This window comes from Vombatus ursinus, unplaced genomic scaffold, assembly GCF_900497805.2.
Source record: "Vombatus ursinus unplaced genomic scaffold, bare-nosed wombat genome assembly UNPS02014781.1, whole genome shotgun sequence".
Taxonomy (NCBI): Eukaryota; Metazoa; Chordata; class Mammalia; order Diprotodontia; family Vombatidae; genus Vombatus; species Vombatus ursinus.
The window spans coordinates 20420075-20437386 of record NW_020954559.1 but is presented as its reverse complement, the minus strand read 5'-3'; the positions used below and the strand labels follow the sequence as shown (position 1 = coordinate 20437386).

Below are 17312 nucleotides of genomic sequence, written 5' to 3'. Positions count from 1 at the left end.
TAGTGACTTCTTCATTTCTGTGCCCTAGTAGATTATGAAACTTATAAAAGAAAATTTTAATGTATTGAAGCAATGGTTTTATAAAACCCATGCATTAAATCTTTAAAAGTGATTTTTAAAAAAAGCCTATTCTAAAATGTACCAAGACACATAAGGCTAATTTTTTAAAAAATTCTGTTTTGGATCAGTTTTATTTTGAATGTGTTATAACTTTCATCATGAAAATGATTTGATTATTTGCACTCCCTCCACTTCTCTTACCTTCCCTTCTCATCCTTCCTCTCTTCGTCTGTCTTTTGTTGTTGTTGTTCAGTCATTTCAATAGTGCCCCGCTCTACTTCACTCCTTTTGGGGTCTTCTTCGCAAAATATTGGAATGGTTTGCCATTTCCTTTTTCAGCTCATTTTATAGATGAGAAACTGAGGCAAACAGGGTTAAGTGACTTGTCCAGGGTCACAGGGTTAGTAAGGCCAGAGTTGAACTCAGGAAGAGGAGTCTTCCTGATTCCAGACCCAGCACTCTATCCATGTGCCTTCTCTTTCTCCACCACTCCCTTTTCCTTCTCCTTCTGCCATCATCCCCTTTCTTTCTCTTTATCCGTCCCTATCATCCTCTTCCCCCTCTCTCCTTTTTCTTCCCTTTTCCCTCACCCTCAATTTTCTTCACTCCCTTGCTCTGCCCCCCCCCCAAGTACAGTCAAATCCAGCTGCAGATCAGCATTGGAATTTTAACCTGTTGCAATTTACCAACCTGGTTGGGTTCACATCTCCTGGGGAAGCCTGGTGGCTCACCATATTGGTGCCAGGCTTCTTAGCTCTACTTCTAAACTCAAGGGATCCACCCGCCTCAGCCATCTCAGCAACAGGGACTGCAGGTATTTGTCGCCACATATTTGCTTTTAATAAATGTTTTTAATAGGGAATAATGCTGGATGTTGTAGCTTGCTTTTTATTAGATGCTTTACCACAATATTCTTTTCCTCCCTGGTTTTACAGAAACTAGTGTAGATGCAGGAATTGTTTTAGTTCGTCATCTTGTCACTTGAAAGATTTAAGAGTTTGATTTATTTTTTCCCAATTGGGAGTTTTTGTTGTTGTTGAACACTTTATAATTTTTGTGGACCCATTGAACATTTTTTTTAATTTAGGGAATATTTTAGGATCATTAGCAGTAAACTCACTGGAGATAGCTATCATCTCATGTGTTTGGGATTTGGTAATCTAAATAGGTTCATTGTCAGAGTCTTAGTTGTTAATACTCCAACTTTTCTTGTCTCTGTAGATTTCTTTAATATCTAAAAGAGGCATTGGTACAGAAATATTTGTAGTAAGGATGACAAGCCAGGAAAGCATCAGACTATTGATGGATACAGATTTTGTTTTTACATATACTCTGCCAGGACAAACTGACCATCACCTAATTCTGCTTTTCAGTGAATGATTATAAGCCAGAAAAAGTGCAGAGTATTTAATCATGTGAAAAATTTTAGCCAGTCTCTAAGGATCATCTCAGTTAGTTTATGCCTGCTGTCAAATACTCCAGGCTTAGATGGCATGCTAATTAGATTTGTGGATGATATGAAGCTAGGAGGGTAGCTAACAGACCAATAATAATCTAAATTTAAAAGAATACTTAATAGGAATCCTAAAATGTCATGTAGATGCCACTTAATAGTACTAATAAGTAGCATCTATATGACATTTTAGGATTTGTAAAACACTTTTAAAACATTTTATTTGATCCTCACAACAATCCTGGGAGATAGGTACTGTTACTAAGTCCATTTTATAGAAGAGGAAATTGAGGCAGATAGAAGTTAAGTGACTTGTCAAGGGTCACACAACTACTCAGTGTCTGAGGCTGAATTTGAACCCCAGGTCTTGTGCTCTATCCACTGCACTAACTGCCTAATGTAAATATAAAGATGCACATTTGTGATAAAAAAATAAATCCCTGGTACAAAAATGTCAGATGTTTGGATAGGGAAAGAGTTTATGACCAAACAAGAAATAGAGAAGATCACAGGAAGTAAAGTGGATAATTTTGATTATATGAAATTTAAAAGTCTTTGTAGGAACAAAACTAATGCAGCCAAAATTAAAAGGAAAACAGGAAACTGGGGGAAAGTTTTATAGCAAGTTTCTCTGATAAAGACTTCATTTCTCAAATATATAGGGAATTGAGCCAAATTTATAAAAATATTTCATTCCCCATTTGGTAAGTGGTCTCCAAGAATATGAACAGTTTTCAGAAGAAATCAAAGCTATTAATAGTCACATGAAAAAACTACTGATTAGAGAAATGCAAATTAAAACAACTCTGAGATACCAACTCACATCTATCAGATTAGCTTACCTGACAGGAAAGGAAAAAGACAAGTGCTGGAAGGGAATGTGGAAAAACTGGGCACTTAATGCACTGTTAGTGGAACTGTGAACTGGTCCAACCATTCTGATGAACAGTTTGGAACTATGTCAAAAGGACTAAAACTATGCATATCCTTTGACCCACTACTAGGTTTGTATCTAAAACAGATCAAAGAAAAGGCAAAAGGATCTATTTGTACAAAAATATTTATAGCAGCTCTTTTTGTGGTGGCAGTGAGTTGGAAATTGAGGGCATGCCTGTCAGTTGGAGAATGGTTGACAAGTTGTGGTATATGATTGTGATGGAATACTACAGTTCTGAAAGTAATGACAAAGGGCATGGTTTCAGAAAAGCCTGGGAAGATTTATATGAGCTGATGAAAAGTGAAATGCATATAACCAGTAGAACATTGTAGACAGCACCAGCAGTAATCTAAGGATGGTCAGTTGTGAAAGACTTAGCTACTCTGATCAAGGCGATGATCCAAGACAATTCCAAAGGACCCTCAATGAAAATTACCATCCAATTCCAGAAACAAAACTGATAAACTCTGAGTATAAGTTGAAGCACGCTTTTTAAGGTTACTTTATTTTTGTTTGTTTGTGTGTGTGTTTTCTTTTGTAACATGCCTAATATGGAAATGTTTTTCATGACTACACATGTGTAATTAATATATTGCTTGCCTTCTCGAGGGGTGGAGAGAACTTGTAACTCAAAATTTAAAAAAAAGAATATTAAAAACTTCACATGTAATTAGGAAATATCTAATGAAATAAATAAAATATATTCAAATAAAAACAAGAAATCTCTGGTACAAGTAAAAGATGGAGAAGAGTGAGGCTAGCTAGGCCTCTGGGGGGAGAAAATTTTAGTAGACTTCAAGTTCAGTATGAGTCAGAAGTATGACGTGCAGTCAAAAAGCCTAATGAAATTTTAGATTGCATTAAGAGAGATTCAGTTACCCAAGGGAAGTTAGTAATAACTACATCACCACATTTGGGAGGGAGGTATGTTTTAGGAAATACAAAATAGAACACATCACTGGGACTGCTGGGATAGTAAGCAAACCGGATCCCCTAGTATATAAGGATGAGCTAGACAAACCAGAGATGTTAAGTTTTTCCCCCCCACATTAAACTGTTTTAATGGTCTCAAAATTCTGTGACAGATTTTTGGTCAAGTTGTTTCCATTTAAAAATTACTGAGAATAGATGTTTGGGGTGTGGGCTGTATATGATAATAATAGCTAATAATAATAGCGAACATTTATGTAGTGCTTACTGTGTGCTGGGCACCATCCCATGTGCTTTACAATTATTTTCACATTTCATTATTATCACAACAACCCTGGGAGGTAGGTGCTATTTTTCTCCCCATTTTACAGATGAGGAAATTGAGGCAAAAAGAGGTAAAGTGACTTGTTCAGGGTCGCACAGCTAATAAGTGTCTGAAGCCAAATTTGAACTCGGGTCTTCCTTACTCTAGGCCCAAGCTGTGTTCACTGTGCTATCTAACCACCCTGTGGAAGAAGAGTTTGGCTTATTCCTCTTGTCCCTGGTGGGAAGAAGTAGGAAAAACATTCTTCAGCGTTGACAGTCCCCATCTTTTCTCATCTCCCCCAATTTGCATGATAAGTGGTACCTAGTGTTTTTAATTTGCGTTTCTCTTTCACTAGTAATTCAGTGATATGGAATGTATTTTCATTTGTTCATTTGTACTTTGCATTTCTTCTTTTGAAGAATCATTCATATCCTTTGACTACTTGCCCGTTGGGTGTTTGGTTCAAGTTCTTGTGTGTTTTGGTTATCAGAATTTTATCAGTTGTATTTGATGCAAATATTTTCTAACACTACCTTTTCTCTTCTAATTATCTGCATTAAGTTTGTGCAAAAGTTTTAAAATTTTATTTTGTAAAATCTTTTCTCTTACCTTTTATGATCTTTTCTATCCTTTGCTTGGTTAAGCATTTTTTTTCTTTGTTTGCTTTTTCACTAGGCAAAGGGGTTAAGTGACTTGGCCCAGGGTCACACAGCTAGTAAGTGTCAAGTGTCTGAGGCCAGATTTGAACTCAGGTCTCCTGACTCCAAGGCTAGAGCTCTATCCACTGCACCACCTAGCTGCCCCATGGTTAAGAATTTTCTCTGTTCCTCTCCGTGTCCCCCTTTCCACCACTTTCCTCAGCCATAGTTGTGAAAGGCATTTAATCTTAGAATGAATTTTTCATTGGAATGGATCTGTGATTTATTTACGATGGGGAATTCTCTGTGATGAACTTCCCTCTCTCTATGCAGGTTAGGCCCTGGCTCTGCAGTTTTATAGTAAAGTTACCTGAGACATCAAGTAACTTGACCAGGGTCTCACAGCCAATAGCAGTCAGAATTTGAACCCAAGTCTCCCTGGACTTCCTTAGCCCAGCGCTTTCTCCACTATGCCATGCTGCCTCTTCAGAATAGATTTTCAGAGTTTTTCACAACGACATTAAAAGACATGGATGCATGGACAGCAGATTTTTATAAACAATTACAAAATATCAGCTGACTCAGTTCCTATTTGGATACAAGAAAATTCTAGCTTAACAAATAATTCAAGCAGTCATTCCAAAATGGTTTTTAACTGAAAATTACCTTTAATAAAGATCTAAGTAAATTGGGGGGAAAATAAATTTATTATTAATTTTATATTAAAGTTATTTTTTTCGTAAAGAAAACTGTACATTGAATTAGTGGTGAAACTTTTTTTTAATTGGAGAATATTTTCCTATATATGTTTCTGTTCATTGTTTTCTGAAAAACTTAAAATGAATTATACTCTTTGGTTAATCATAGTTTTTAGTTTCAGTGACCTTGTGCCTGGTAGTATTTGTCCTGTTGCTTGATGCGATTGTTATTCTTAGAAGTGTGTGCTTTCTTTCCTTTGTTGCATTTAGAGTGTATGCTCTAATTATGGCCGAAATTGAAATGATAATTTTTAACAGAAAGTTTATATGTGCTAATAACTTCAAGCTAAAAGTAAGCTGTGGGCATATTTCCTTTAAATCTAAAAAGAAAAATATTTTGATGTTCACTGTATGAATTTCTATGAGATTTTATATAAGATTGCTGGTAAAATAGATTGGCAAACTGCCATGACGCTACTTCTTTCAGGAAAAAAAACCCATTTCAGGATGCCCTTTTAAAAATGTACTTCCCAGATGGCTGCTAGTAACCCTTAAGTTGACTTGCTAGAAGCAAAAATAGTGATCAGTTGCATTGACATTACTTTCTGGGTTCAAATTTTATGTTCCCTTCTGCTCACAATTTTAGTTTTTATTTATTTTCAATTTAAAAAGTCCAATAGGACTATATTAAGTTCCTATATTGACATATCACTTTGGAGTGTAGAAATGGACTTGCAAATAGGGGCAAAAATTGAAAAGCATGCATTGGCAAAGTGAAATATTGGCCATTTCCTTGAGGCACCTAGGTGGTCCAGTGGATAGAGTACTGTACTTTGGATCAGGAAGTGCTTGTGCAGCCGTGTCTAATTCTGTGACCCCATTTGGGGTTTTCTTCGCAGAGATACTGGAGTTATTTGCTCTTTCCTTCTCCACCTCATTTCACGGATGATGAAACTGAAGCGAACAAAGGTAAGTGACTTGCCCAGGGTCACACAGCTAGTAAGTGTCTGATGCTAGATATGACCTCAGGAAGATGAATCTTCCAGACTCCAGGCCCAGCAGTCTATCCGCCACCTATCTGTCTCAAGGATATTAAGAAGACATGACTTCAAATCTAGCCTCGGACACTTACTAGCTCTGGACAAATTACTTAACCTCTGTTTGCCTCAGTTTCATCAACTATAAAATGGGGATAATAGTAACTTCTGTCTCACAGGGTGGTTGAGGATCAAATGAAATAATAATTTTGAAAGGTACTTCCACCTGGCACAGTAATAGTAGACTCTATATAAATGCTTACTCCCTTCCTTTCCCCAAGAATAGGCCTCGCTAGTAAAATCTGTCAGCAGGCAAGTGAGCATTTTAGTATAAATCCAATGAGCAGCTTATTTCATTAATATTCTGCTCTATTGTGCTGACAACTGACAATAGCCTCAGAACCCGAAGGGAACACCGGGTTGAGAACGCCAAGGGAGAGGAGTGAGTGAATCCAGCAGTGAATGAAAACTCTTGACCAGGACCTGCTGACCCTTTTAGAGGGCTATCAGTTCATTGTTAACATTTAACAGAACAGTCTGAAATGGCTCTGTCAAGAATTCTTTTTCATATCTAATACTTTAAATGCTTCCATTGTTGGATCATTATTTTTCCTGAATAGTGTCTCTGGAGCTAGTGCTGTGCACAGTTGGACAAGCAAGACCACCATCTGAAAATGTGCTTTTAAAAAACCCAATAGGCTCTTTCATCTGAATCAACTCATATTTACTTTTTAAAGGGAAATTTGATTAAATTATTATTTGAATAATTCTTCTTCTCTGGCTGGAATGTAACTAGATATTTCTGTGTCAGTGTTAACACTTTGGGTTACAATTATGATGGTAATGAATTAATTGATCTTTCCCCTCGGGGTAAGGGCTGTAATTAAAAATGTCTGTGAACTGTATAGGCCTTAGTGGGCTTCAGGGTCCCTTGTAAAATATTATTAAAAGACTGAAAATATTTACTCAGGTATGGTGAATACATTATACACTATAATCTTCATTTGGTTAGCAAAGACTTTTTGTCAGATTTGATTGTCTTTATTGGACTTCTTTGTATTTCATTGGACTTCTTTGTATTTCTGAAATGTTATCTCCAAATCATTTTCTAGTTGTTGTTCAGGTGTTTTCAGTGTGTCTGATTCTTCACGACCCCATTTGAGGTTTTCTTGGCAAAGATACCAGAGTGGTTTGCCATTTCCTTCTCCAGCTCATTTTACAGATGAGGAAACTGAGGCAAACAGGGTTAAGTGATGTCAGCAGACAATCACAACTTCACGAAACTTACTTGAAAACTAGTTTTATTGCAAGAGAAATGAACATGAATGTGGAACTCAAAGAGTTCACAGTCTATACAGAAGTTTTCATTTTTATAACAGCAGGACAAAGGAAGAAGATACCTGAAATCTCCCGCTAAAGGGGTGTGGTATGGGAGGGGGAAAGGTGCGATAAAGGTGGGAGAAGGACAAAACCCCTCCCAAAAGGGAGGAACAAGGTGATGGCAAAAGCCACATTCTTTTCCCTTGGGAACTGCTAGACTGTGAAGATAGGATGGGCTGTTTATCTACATGGGTACCTGCCGTACAAGCAGTTTCTCAGGCTGGTGAAGACTGACTGGCGCCTGTCTAGACTCCCAGGGACACACAGGGAGTCCAGCTTGGGTTGCAAAACATGTTATTGTCAGCTCAGGGGGAGAGTTTAGGGCCATTTAGGGCCTCCTGCATGCCCTGGGCCCAGTGTTTCTGGAAAATATGGCAACTCAAAAAGACAAGTTCAAGCGACCCTTTAAAGTCCTTAACAGTGAGTTGCCCAAGATCATACGGCTGGTAAGTTTCTGAGGTAAGTTCAGGAAGATGAATCTTCTTGACTCCAGGTCCAGCACTCTATCCACTGTGACACTTTCTAGTGGTAGCTCTTTTCAGTAGAGTGTCTTGTACCCAAGGTCCCTCAGTAAATTCTATATTGGTATTTAAAATAGGACTATGCATTTGACACTTCATCATGTGGGCTTTCTCACTAGATTACTAACCTCTTTCCCTTTACATTACAAATGTTGAAAGAGTGTGTATGTTGGTTGGGGTGAGGGAGGAGAAACCCATTCCCTGAATTTTACTCATATCTTTTCCTCTTATATATCCTTCACACAGAAATATGTGGTTAAATATCTTGGGATCTCTGCTATAAAGCAGGAACTTGGGGGTGGGGTACATAGGGAGGGGTGTAAGGAATCAATCGAAAGATATTTTAATGCTTCAAGAATTTGTGATTTCGTATATATATATACACACATACTTAAACCAGCACAGATTCTAAAACCTCCCTTGCTGAATAGCCTAGCCAGTAACTTCCTTTGACCCAAAAGGTTTATCAACTGATAGCTTCCTTAAATCCCAACTAAAATCTCACCTTCTAGAGGAAACCCTCCTCAACTCCTCCTAATTCTAGTGCCTTCCCTTTGTTAAGGAGTCAAGGGAGTGAATGAAATTTCCATGGGAGACAAAGTAGAGAGAGTGAAGAGTCTTGAACTAGATCCCAAACTTTAATCCCCAAGGGACAGAGAAGAATGGATAGACAGCCAGAAAAACCTAGGGAGTATGGTGTCATGGAAGCCAAGAGAGAGGAAGATATCCCCAGTGGGGCGTTTTGCTGATCTCTTGACTGCATCCCCATGAAGTCTAGTAAGAAGGGGACTAAAAGAGTCAGTGTAAATAGTAACTGTTGTTTTCTTCTGGCCAGAAACTTGGAGGTTCTTCCCCTCCCAGGTTGATTCTTTGGTGAAGGCAAACTAGTCCATCTTTAGCCTTGATTATTAACTATCCTTTAATTATTGAATGGGTGTTGCCTCAGACAAACTGAGACCTGGGAAAGACCTTTACTTAAAAAGGCTGTGGTTCCCCTTTGCATCTGGGGCCATAGCCAGTTGTCCTGATCTATGTCTTACTACTGGACTCCTGGTAACCCTGGAGGAGAGAGTGAGACTTATGACTTTGTCACTTAAATCCAATTCACTTGCAAGTCAAGACATCACCCTCTTGATGTCATTGGTTCTTTTTAAGAACAAAGGATGAACAACAACATTTATCCTGTATACAGCTTACTTTGTATGATTCTGTCTTGTCATGTCTCCCTCATTCGTTAGACTGTAAGCTCCTTGAGTTCAGGTGCTGTCTTTTGCTACTTTTTGTATCCCCAGCATCTAGCACAGGGCCTGGCACATAATAGGCACTATGATTGGTTAGCCTTCTGATTGTGAGCTTCTCCAAATGTAACAGATTAGCTCTTACATAACTATAGTCCTTCTCTGGCCAAACATTCCCGAGTCTCTCCCATCCTTTAAAAAAAAAAAATCCCTTCCCTAGACCCTCCTGTTACTTCAAACTCTTAGAGTGTATTTCTTTTCCTTTCTCATCCAGATTCCTAGAAAAAAAAAGCTATCTACCTTCATTGCCTTCATTCCCTCAACCCTTTGAAGTCTGGTTTGTGACCTTATCACTTAAGTGAACCTTCTTTTTTCTTTTTTCCCCCTTGGCACTAGAAGGTATTTTTTTTTAATTTATTTTGATTTATCAACAATCACTTCCATATGCTTTTGAGTTTAAAATTTTTCTCCCCCTTCCTCCCCACCACCCTCCCCAAGACGGCGCAAATCTGATTTAGGCTATATATATACATTCTTATTAAACACATTTTCAGATTAGGGATGTTGTAAGTAAAAATTAGAACCAATAGGAGGAACCACCAGAAAGAGGAAACAAAACTCAACAGAAGAGAAAAAAAAATAGCAAACAGTATATTTCGATCTGCATTCAAATTCCACAGTTCTTTCTTCGGATGTGGATAGCATTTTCCATCACAAGGCCTTTGGAGATGTCTTAGATCCTTGTTTTGCTGGGAAGGGTTAAGTTTATCAATATTAGTCATTGCACAACGTGGCTGTTATTATGTACAGTGTTCCCTTGGTTCTGCTCTCTTCATTAAGTGAACTTCCTTATTTCAATGATAGCAGTAGTTTCTTACCTGCCATATTGGATGTTCTTGGCTCAGTCTTCATTCTTGATCTCTTCTGCATTTGAAGCTGTTGACCAGGCTCTCCTCCTGGAAATGCTCACTGTTTTGGTTTCTTAAGACACCATTTTTTCCTGGTTCTTCTCCTGTCTGTCTGGTCATTCTTTTTCAGTCTCCTTTGCTAGTTTATTATGCTTATTATGCCATCCAACTGTAGGTATTTACCAAAGCTCCATCCTAGGCCCTCTTCTCTCAGGACCTTCTTTATTGGTAAGAAGCATTTCACTGCTGCATCTCCAAACTGTCAGACCCCTCACTGTCCCTTACCCTGCATATCCAATCTAGTTGTCAAATCTTGCCTTTTCTACACTTAGACTGCCTCTCATAGCTGTTCTTTTCTCTCTACTCACATAGCTACCACTTTATTTTAGGCCTTCATCCCCTCTTTCCTACATTATTACAACCTCTTCCCAATTGGTGGCCTTGTCCAAAGATTCTCATTGTTTCAGTCTATCCTGTATGCAGCCACCAAAGTGAGCACAGATCTAATGATCTCCCTCACCTGTTCAATGAACTCTGGTGGCCTCTATTGCCCCAGGATAAAATACAAACTTCTCTGACCCAACCTAGTTTCTGTCCTTATTTTAACCCTCCTTACTCTCAGCAGTGCTGGCAAACCACCCTTCAGTCGTCTTCCTCACATGACTCTCCATCTTCCATCTCAGTCATTGTAAGGCTGTCCCAGATGGAGTACCTCTCTTTCTTTTAAGATGTAGCCCAGGCATCTTCTGCATGAAAACTTTGCTAATTCCCCCCCAACTACTTTGCATTTAACTGTTTGCTGTGTGTATACAAATTCTGTGCCATGTATATTTTTATATGTACTCATCTTTCCTTTTTAATGTAAGCTCATCATGGGTGGAGATTGTTTTATTCTTTGTACTTCTGTCTCTAGTGCTTAGCATATAGTATGTGCTTCATAATAAACCTTGTTGATTCATTGATAATTTAAATATCACTATTTTAAGCCTTTCCATTTTAGGAACACCCACCAGAGTATTTGTTCCAGTGGCATAACTATTGAAAAACAAGTCACTCTCATGCCAGGATAAGGGTATCAGTTAGGCTTTAGTGGAAAAAATAGAGAAATTAGAATGGAATCTGAAACAGACTATCATAAGGTTGTTATTTTTTGGTTGCGAGGGGAAGGAAGTCAAATTCATCCATTAAACCAGTTAACTTTCAGAATAACTACTGGAATACCACCAAATATCTCATTGGTTCTGATTATTTTTTTCTTTTTCTTTTAAATAGATTTTGTGCTGCTATTATACCACATAATACAAATATTCTGGATTAGAAGCATCTGTGAAACTTTCTCCTGGAGGTGAAAACTGAAGACAGTTCTACAGCTTTGTAACTTCTGAAACATCATCTTCTGATAGTTATTTTATTAAAGAGTAGTACCTCGTTTTATCAGTCACGTCTTGTAACTGTGTGCCAAAGGTAAGTCAAATTATGCTTCAAAAGCTTAAATAGGTCTTGCTAAGGTATTGAATAGGGCTGTTTTTTACTTTTTCAACATAGAGTTTAGACTGTAAATATGTTATATTCAGATTCCTAGCTGCTGAGTTAATTCAGATTTAACTTTTCAAAAGGCCTGGTTTAAGATAGAATTATTTTTCTTGTTGAACTAATTGTTTCTTTGCATATGCTAAAGTAGATGAAATGATAGAGGTTAAGTCTTCTTTTCCAAGTCAAATACTGATAAGTTTTAATTTCTTTTATATTTAAATGACAACTTGTCATTTCAATGGCATTCTTCCTTTTTGTTGTAGAGACTGTGTACCCATCACATTTCTTTTTGCTTTGTCCACAAAGACCCCTACCTCCGTGTGTCAACAATATTTATGTTGTGAATTGAATGTGGCCAAAGACTTCTGGAGGTCATAGAGCGTACTTGTTGTAACAGATATTATGAGAAGCATCTTCCTCTAACAAAAGGATTTATTAGCCTCAGCCAATGACTGACATTTCTTATATTCTGCAACCAGTATTAAGCACCTATGATTACTATATCAAGTTATACTAGATAAGATTCATATTTAGGGAAAGCAAAAGAATGTGAGTAGTCCCTAGGAATTAATTGTAGAGAGATTTAACCAGTATGTTCTGAATTCCTCTTGTAGATTGAAGAAACTGCCTTATCTTAAGTATTATCTTGGTATTCATAAAAATATTTCATGAACACTTTTTTTTTTAGGCTAAAAGCATTGACTTGTTAAGGTTTTACAGTTGCATTTTCATTATTAGCTGGTACCTGAATTTGCTGAAAATTCATTGGATTCTTGAACATTTATATTGGAATGTTAGAAATTCCACAGTGGTCAGACCAATGGTGATTTCTCTAATAAATCATTCCTTGACAGGGACACCAACTAACGTTTTATGGGAAGGCATATTTATTCCTAGCTTCTTTTAATATCCCATTATGAATATCTCAAGTGAATTTTTTTGAACCTGTCCTCAACTAGTTAATATTCTTAAGCTGTTTTGCCTAGTTAACATTTTTTTGCTATTACCCTTTTGGGGAGAGAAAGTAATAAGTTATGTACATTTTCCACCTCAGTGTGAAGTGCTATTTAAACTTCCTGGTATTTGTGAAGAAGTCCCTATTCTTCTCTATTTCCTTAAATGAACTTGTATCTTTTACTTCCTTTGAATTTCTTCTCTCTACACTGAAAAGCATAATGTTTTCTGTTTGTCTTTGTGGAAGTCCCTCTGTTCCTTTAAGCGTTTTAATTTTCCTTTGTCCAGATTTTCTCAAACTCCATTCTATCTTTATTCGGGTGTGTGAAAACTGGCGATGCATATACCATCAGAGATTTTATGCAACGGTAGAAGTTGTTGGAGTTTTTTGTTTGCTTATTTTTGTTTATTTATTTTTATTTTCCCTATTGGTATTATTTGTGATGATACCTTTTTGACAGTGTTAGCACATTCTGCCATTTTTTTCAGGCTCTATATTAACAGCTGTGCTAAGTTAGCACATTCTTCCTGAGGTCTTTCTTCCCTCCTCCCTTGCTCCCAAGCTAACTGAATTTCCTATGGCAGTTTGTTTGAATCTCTCCTTTGGCCCCATCATTCCCTACCTTGTATTATATTTATATGTATACATGTTGTAATGAGGAGAACACAATGTAAATATTAAATTATGTCATTTCATCTTTGTGTCCTGTTGCCATATAGGCCAGGATCATTTTAGGACGGGTGGAATGGCTTTATACTTAGGGAGGTTTCTGTTTATTGATTCCTATACTTTAATAAACTAGTGTCACCAAGAACACAGCCTTACAGCAAACAAAGGCCATCTTAGTGGCCTTTTTGCCAGTTCTAATTCTCGATTTTCTCTCAGTTTGTTAATGAACTCAAAGACTTTCCCCTTTTCCCCCCAATTGGAAAAATCATCTACAAACCACTAATTACATTTGAAATATTAATAATATATTTGTGGAAAGCTTGTTTATATAATTTTTATTTTAATTATCTATAATTTAACCAGACATTTATTATTTATGATTATTATTTGGTTATTATTTTATTGTAATTTTAGTGGCACTCTTTGTTCTTGCAGCAAAATCATTTCTGTATGATATTCTTCTTTCTTTACTCCCACATTGAATTTTCCCTTTTAACAAAGTATGAGGGGGCTCCCCCTCTTGTTGATGTTGATATAGTCACAGATGAGGAACTGATAATATTTAATACCCAGTGATACCTTTATAAAATGTGAATACCTTGAATCAGAAGGGATAATCTTATTTGTTGATGGAAGATGGCCATGCCTTTGGGTGATTATTATAAGGCAGTTTGTCATCTCAAGGCAGTTGTGGAAACCCCAATGGTAAGTTAAACAATGTGTTTATGTTGTTGGGGTGGAGTTTCAAAGGGGAGTTATTCGTCTCCTGCTCCTCCTTGGCCAAAGCATTGAGTTATATACCTAGAACAGAGGCACCCTATTCAGCAAATGGAGGGTCATTTCTAGGGAATTCAAAAAACAATTGAGGTAGTAGAGACACATGTTCCAGATAGTAGACATGAATTAAGAAATGCGATGACTGGAGAGAGAGAAGTAGCTCTAAGTAACATAGTCCTTGGAAACAGAGAGGAGAGTCAGCTTTGACCTTAACACAGAGCTAGCTCTGACAATAGAGAGTTGGATGTTTCTTTAAGAAGAGAGAAAAGACATTAAATCTGTGCAGTTGAGGAGTTGTGAGTTGCCCTGGCCACATAATGTTTCTCTACATGTTTGCTTCACTTTCTTTGAGTTTGTGCTTCCTCTACCCAAAGATCCTATTTAAATTTGTCAGAGACTCTGTCTTAGGCTTATGGAGGGGAATATTTTTGTAGTTGTTTTGACTGTCCTGTCTTAGTAAACGCATTTGCTAAGAGCCATGGTAAAAACTGTCCAGGGAAAGCATACCAGTGGGGCGTTGGGAGCTACATAGTAAAGGGGACCCTAGAACCTCAAAATAATAGCTGTCCTATGAGGAATAACTGAAAGGGAGCACTTTGTGAACTGAAACAGTTAAGAAAATCAGCTGGTACCTGGTCATATTTGGTAGTATGTGCCCTATTCTGTACCCATAGTATATTCTTTATCTGTTTTCTAGAACTCCTACAGTTAATCATTTGGTCTTTCTTTCACTATTCTTTTCTTTTATGTCGCTGTAGTCATTGTATCTGTTGTTTTCCTGATTCTTCTCACTTATTCTCCCACTGACAGCCTAAAGTCAGAGTTAGTTTTGCTTAATGGGACAACTGCTTCAGGTATGAAACTTCAAGCATGAAACTCAGCATTCTAAACTCTTTGCAGCTTTTTAGCAGTTTTTTTTGGCCGGTGACATTTCCCCCATAGAAATCTTCCAAGGTAACAGAATCTACAAACAACACTAAACACAACAAAAGACAAAGATTTTCCTACGTTTTGCAAAGAAACAAAAACACAAACAAAACTACAAGCAAATACATACCATAGTCTTAATTTATTTTCAGTTTGCAATAATGAAAAGAGCCGAATTAGAACCAAAACAAATTACCAGTAAAATCTCCTGCAGATTTATGTCAGATATTACATAATTCAGTTATGTACTGTTTAGTCATTCCATAACTATCAGGAGCATCCCCTGGTCCCATGCTATCAAAAATCTATCCATGGGGGAACCCATAGGTATCTTACTACTATCCGTCTTCCTTCACCCCTGAGGGAAAACTTAATCTAAAACTATTCCGTATCACTTCTGGAGAGTTACTTGACCTCTGTGGTTGTCATTTCTGCATCTGTAAAATGAGGTGATTGGGCCAGACCACCTCTAAAATCCCTTCAAGATTTAAATCTGTGACCTTATGATTTGCTTGTCAAGTCTAGCTGGAACATTTTTTCAAGACTAATAAGAGTTCACCCTTGCAGTATGCAGAAAAGATTGCAAGGAGATGCTTAACTCATTCATTCAATGAATACTATTAATTGTCTACTAACTACTAGATGCTGGGGCAAGGTACAAAGTTAAGGTAAGATAGTCCCTGTCCTCAAAGATCTTACAGTCAGACAACAAACATTTGTTGTCATTGTTGAATCGTTTTAGTCATGTCCAACTCTTCGTGACCCTATTTGCGGTTTTCTTGGCAAAAATACTGGAGTGGTTTGACAGTTCCTTTTACAGATGAAGAACTGGAGCAAACAGGAGTAAGTGACTTGCCCAGGGTCACATGGCTAGTGAATGTCTGAGACCGAATTGGAATTCAGGTCTTCTTAACTCCAAGCCCAGCTTGCTATCCACTGCACCACCTAGCTACCCACCTTGTTAATATTATTATTATTGTTGTCATTATTATTGTTATTTAATTGAATGAATAAATGACAGTCTGGGAGAGGTATAAAACACAAACCTAGGGAGGCAAAATCCTTTTCATAAGAGGGTTAACATTGAGGGACAGTGATGGAGTAGAGGTATAAACAGAATCCAGTCTAGGTAGATCCGACAATAGTGGATAGATAACTTCTGGTCCTTCCTCTGACGTATACTGGCTGAATGGCCCTGTGTAAGTCACTTAACCTCTTGGTGTCCTAGGCGATATTCTAAGAGTACAGATTGCAAACAAGGTGTTGACCTGTACTGGAAAGAGGGATTTTCCCTACCTGGGAGTTGTGATACAGATGAAATCCCAGGTCCACTCCCTAACCCTAATATAAAATTAAGAGAAGACATAGCATGGAATGATAGGACTTAAGCAACTGTTCTTGCTGCTTAGAGACCTTTAACCAAAGACCTAGGTTATGCTGACCAAAAACGTAGTCAGATCCAAAGATGGATGCAAGGAGTTTTCTCACTGTTGTACGTCTCAAGCAACTCCTATGTCTTATTTGAAAACTAGCCTCGTGCCGATCAATCACTTATTGTTTCCTTGTTCCTTTGATTATATACAGACCCTTGTGGGGCGTGGGACACTTTTTTTTCTGATTTCAGGGAATTGCACCTGTTTACTTTCCTCTCCCAACTTGGAAAGTCCCTAACCTTTTCTCTAATTAGAAATCAGATTACCTTATATTGTGTTGCTTCCTTTTAATTAATTGGTCTTATTTGATTAATTGTAATATATAAAAGTCTGTCTCCCCCAAGTATGGGGTCTGGTCTTGATTTGTTGGGCAGTTGCCATGTTTTGCTTAATAAATCGATATGCTAAGAAGATTAAATCTTTGTTTCCTCAGTATTTCATCTTTCACCTGCCACAACTCTGCATCACTTAATGTAAAAGACTTCCTATTTTTCTCCAAATTTATGTCATTTTTCTTTAAAGTATTTTAAAAGGTGTAACTTAAAGAAAAAAATAATATTGATGACTATTACATAAAAATAAAAGGCATTTCTGAATGTCCTCTGCTATTCCAAAAAATAAGTATTAGCAACAGATACAGTTAACAGAAAAAAGTAACTTTGTCCCACAGTATATGCAGTGTTGTCTCTTAATGGTCTCATGCTTCTGTGAAACAGTGGGGAGGGTAGGTTTCATTTTTTGCATTTTCACTTCCTTAGAGTTTGGCTTCTTTTTAATCATCTTTTCATTTAATTTGGTTCTGCATCTTTTACTCAGCATCATTTTATATATATCATTTCATGTTTCTCAGAATTTCTTATTTTCATCCTTTCTTATTATACAGTAGCATTCTACTACATTGATAAACCACA

At 37.3% G+C, this 17312-nt stretch overlaps 1 protein-coding gene across 3 annotated transcripts in view; it reads left to right on the top strand.

Annotated features, from left to right (window-relative positions):
- LOC114046276 (cytoplasmic protein NCK2) overlaps positions 1-17312 on the top strand; it is a 192998-nt gene that overhangs the window by 98830 nt on the left and 76856 nt on the right. For 2 of the 3 annotated variants that reach the window (XM_027866563.1, XM_027866564.1), the window contains exon 3: positions 11380-11571. The gene's annotated coding sequence lies outside the window, so the exon portion shown is untranslated. Of the gene's footprint in view, positions 1-5950; positions 5993-11379; positions 11572-17312 lie in introns of those variants that run through there. The other variant, XM_027866565.1, reaches the window with a different exon arrangement.